This window comes from Hibiscus syriacus, unplaced genomic scaffold (assembly GCF_006381635.1).
Source record: "Hibiscus syriacus cultivar Baekdansim isolate YM2019G1 unplaced genomic scaffold, ASM638163v2 tig00116971_pilon, whole genome shotgun sequence".
NCBI lineage: Eukaryota > Viridiplantae > Streptophyta > Magnoliopsida > Malvales > Malvaceae > Hibiscus > Hibiscus syriacus.
Genome location: NW_024063495.1, coordinates 5,602,507 through 5,607,500, shown reverse-complemented (window position 1 = coordinate 5,607,500; position 4,994 = coordinate 5,602,507).

Here is a 4,994-nt window from a genome sequence, read left to right as displayed (position 1 = left end):
GTTCACGAACGTAAATGAACGAACGAGCCCTTTGTTCATGTTCGTTCATTTAATAAATAAACGAGTATAAACGAACTTCCTGCCGCACGGTTCATGAACGGTTCGCTGAACGTTCAGTTCATTTACAGGCCTATGTCGGTCGTATAATCATTATGACTATTTATAAATTGACCGATTAAACATATTTTTATTATCAAACTTTGGATTTTATTCTCCCATATTACGTGGACCTGTCAAAAGACTTACCTATGATGCATTGTATTTGACCAGAAATCTATACAGCAGGGATATAAACTAATATAAATGAATCATGCTGAATTTAAGCCTTTATTTTTAAAGTTTAAACTTGATTTATTTTTAAATAAATTTAAATATTTTATCTCAAACTATTTTTAAAACTTGTAAAATTGAACATGTTAATGCCTCCTCCGGTCCTTTGAAACATGAAAACTGATTTAAGTCACGGCCATCAAAGCACAGTAAAGAAGTAATTAATTACTTGACTGGTCCTTTGCTACTCTCATTTAATGGTTCCACAGCCGACATGAATGCCTTCCCTATTCATTCAACTCTTCAACAATTGGATATTAAATTTACACCTCTCAAGGTCTATAACAATAACTTTGTTTGCCTTCAAGTGTTGTTTTCATCATTATAATTCTATTTATATTTATTTATTATTTATTTTGATCATTCAATTATTAAATATTAAAATTATATCCAACATTATATTTTTATTTTATTTTATTAATTTATTATTAAATAATAATAATAATATTGACGTGATAATTTTTAATTATTTTAATGCTAATGTGATATTATCTTATGATGACACAACAACACCATCTTTAATTTTTAAATGGTGGGTGACAGGAATAGACTGAAGGGTGGGCTCCTAAAATTTTATAACTTCGATCACCTCTAAAATTTTATAAGTTCTCTTCTAACATTAAATCTTACGTAAGTCCTTGACGAGTGATCAAAATATAACATTTGGTATGATTTAAAAATAATAATAATAATTGAATGATTAGAATAAAAATTAAGTAATAGGTGAGTGACAAATATAAATAATTTATCCATTTGATTTTATATCGACAATTATTTAATATCTAATAAAATAATTTAAAAAAGACAACATATTTTATATTTATTTATTTTAATTTTTTTAAAAATAAGTTTGGTCAAATAATAACTCTCAAGAAGAATTGCATCATTTAAATCCAATTCAACATAAGTAATACATTTAAATCATGAACTAAGGATGTTCACAACTAGAAAACTACTTTATTTGGACCCATTTCCCTTTGCTTGGAATACCTTCGTGTACCAAAACCAACTGGTAATATCCAGGCGGCGCCAACGCCGCCGTTGCCGGTGCATAACCTTGGACCAAATAGTTTCCGGAAGGACTCTTCTTCACTCCCTCGTCGAATGCCAAAATCAGCAACCTTTGGTTCATTACAATTGAATGTGTAGTGAAGGATGGAGCCACCACTGTTACGAAGAAATCTGTTTGATTAATACCCCCTTTTAATGTGAATTCCAGTGATATTTTCTGCTTATAACCAAACTTCAACCCCGGGTTTACCCTGACGATCGATGGCCGCCGAGGCTTCGTGGTCGTCAAATACGGGGGATAAAATGCTTCGAGGCTGAGTTCGGTTGGATAAAGTGCAGAGAAGTTGCAGTTAACGTTAGGATTGCTGCCGCCGACTAAGACTCGACCGTCGGATAGCAAATGAGCAGTTGAATGATAAAGTCTAGGAATTGAAGACGGGTTTAAGACCTCGAACCGGGTGTTTCCGTCACTGTTTCGAGTGTCGGGGCGGTACAACACCGGGCTCAGAACCGGCTCTAGTGCAAAGCCCCAACCAGCTGTGCCTTTGGCTGCACCGTTTATGATGAGCACGGCTCTCCTGTTGGTAACATGATCATGTCGCCCATCACTCTATTGATCGGCATTTCCTCCATTTCCCATTTCGGAGATGCAGCTGTAATCATCAAACGACCACATGAATTTGATGCCTGAACAAACTCTCCGACATTTGCCTTTTCGTTCGAGTCCGGCGCCGTCCCACCACATATTAAGACCACAGCGTCTGGGGTACTTGTGTTGTTAAATAGTTTCAAAGGGAGAAGAACAGATGAACCTGTACTGGGATAATTACGGGATCCCACCAGGAATCGTGGGGTAGCTTCTAATCACCTTGTTGTTAACATAATCAAGTAGAATCGCTCGATCGTTGGCGAAAACGAAGAGATTACCGTCGGTCGAGAGATGTAGGAAAGGGTAGAGGTTGTTGGGTACCAACGGTGTATATCTTGTTTCTTTCAAGGTAAAATATTTGATAAGATGCATATTAGACTTATATTCTATGATATTTTTCTCATATTTGAATAACTAAAATTAATTAAATTATGAATTTTGATTATATTTCGTATTTTGTGGATTATGTTGAAGATTTGGATAAAACAAGTTCAAAATCTTATGATTAGCATGATCTTCACAAAATCTCCGAATTAAGGAGGAAAAATCGGAATTCAATAAGCTAGCAAGACCAGAAGAGGTTTTCGCGTAAGGCGTGAGCACGGCTTATTCATCCTGAACTACCGCAAAAGAAGTCTACAGTTAAGGCGTGGGCGTGCCTTACCAGTCCGTACAACCCTAAATTAGGGTTATGAATTTACAAGGGAAAAAGAGTTTAATGATGGCTGGAAGACTCTTTTGAATTATTCTTATCTTTAGAAAAAGATGAGGGTATTTAAAACTCCTATTTTTGTGGGATTTTCTTTAGGGAAACTTCTTTATCTAGAATAGGAAAATCCTTATAAAAGGGGAGCTAGGGCCATTAGTTTTACATTAAGTTTTCTTTATTTTCTTTTGGTTTTCTTTCAATTATGAGTAGCTAAATACTTTTATTCCAACTGGAGGATAATTGAAGCTTTGGTTCTTCAAGAATTGTGAGATCTAAATAATTTTCATTGTTCTTTTACTTCTTTGCTATTTATATATCTTCTGTTTTTATTAAGAATTATTGTCTTGATTGATTGTGCAAAGGATCTGTTGTTCAATTATCAAGTTGATAATTTGCCATTTAGAACTTTAAATCCGTAATTGTTTAAACGTTCTAATATTAGTGGTAAAGTAACATGGTTGATTATGATTATGTTATGAAGGTATATAACCTAGTCTAAATAAATCGAGCTTGTGTATTCGTTGGCTAGAATTGGTGGTCCCTCTAGTGATTAATGCTATTGGTAGATTAAATCTTAAGAGCTTGTCCAGGGTTGTTCATTAACTAGGGAAATAATCAAAGAGCTTATCTTGATTATCGAGAAACTAAGGAGAGACAAGTTGTTAGAGCTTCTTAATAACCATAACCAATTTAGTGAAAAATAGAAGATTTTATCATTACATCTATGATCAATTCTCTGAACCAATTATGAAATTATACCTTTAGTTGGATATTTGTTTAATATTAATTTCTCTCAATTTTTAGTTGATTAGATCTGCTTTTTATTTTTACTTTTCTCAATTTCAAAACCCCTTTTCTTTGCTTTAATTTTCATTAAAATAAATCTACCCAATCCATGTGGATTTGACCTTGCTTATCGCTCCTACAATTTTCTATTTCCAAAAGCAAGTATTATTATTTGTTGGATTCGACACCAACCAAATTTTTGGCGCTGTTGCCGGGGACTGGTGTCATTTAGATTTATTTTGATGCCCCGTTCTTCTCGTGCAGGTGAACTCCAATATGATCCTGAAATCGAGAAGACCGCTCCCAGGTTAAGAAAAGAAACTAACTTGCGCAACAAACAAGCATCTTATTCTTCATCCCCATGAATCGGAATCTACAGTTAACTTGGTTGATTCATCCAGCGATTCTGAAATAGAAGGAACAATGGGCAACGAAGAAAGAACTCTAAGAGAATTGGCTGCACCAAATGTGAATCAATAACCGCTCAGTATTGACTACCTAGCTTTGGAGGTAGATTTTGAATTAAAATCTGGTTTGATTCATTTGTTGCCTACTTTTCATGGACTTAAGAATGAAGATCCTCACAAGCATTTGAAGGAATTTCATGTGGTATGTTCAAGTATGAGACCGCAAGGAGTGACTAAAGAGCAGATAAAACTGCGCGCTTTTTCGTTCTCGCTAACCGATAGAGCTAATGATTGGCTCTTCTATTTACCCCCTGGTTCTGTAACTACTTGGGCCGAGATGGTGAGGATGTTTCTTGATAAATTTTCCCTGCTTCAAGAGCCACTGGAATTCGAATTGAGATATGTGGAATAAAACAAAAAGATACTGAGACCCTTCACGAGTATTGGGAACGATTCAAACGACTGTGTGCCAGCTGCCCTCAACATGGGATTTCTGAGCAACTTCTCATCCAATATTTATATGAAGGATTACTACCCATGGAGAGGAAGATGATGGATGCAGCTAATGGAGGCGCCATAGTGAATAAGACTCCTCACGATGCTAGATAATTGATCTCCATCATGGCTGCCAATTCACAATAATTTGGCTTTAGGCAAGACACATATTCAAGAAGGGTGAATGAGGTAGGTTCGTCCTCCATTGAACATCAACTATCACATCTCACCTCTCCCTTGTTCAACAACTAGTTGTAGAAAAAACGCAACAAGTGGAAGCTTGTGGGATATGTGCTACGATAGGTCACCCAACTGACATGTGGCCTACACTTCAACATGATTCTCATGAGTACGCCAATGCAGTTGGAAGGCGCTCTTGGGAGGCAACCCAATTTTTCCTTTTTCAATTTATATTTTCGTTGTTTTTATTTTCAATTTTATTTTTATTTTTTCCTTGACTTATTGGAGTACAATTAATCTTATTTTCCTCTTTAGGTCAGAAGATGAATTTTTGCAACCCGTGGGCACACCTTACAAAAGCAGAATTATTCCTAAAGTCTCTCACTATACAGAAGATGTTTTTGTATAAGACGTGCCTACGTCTAAA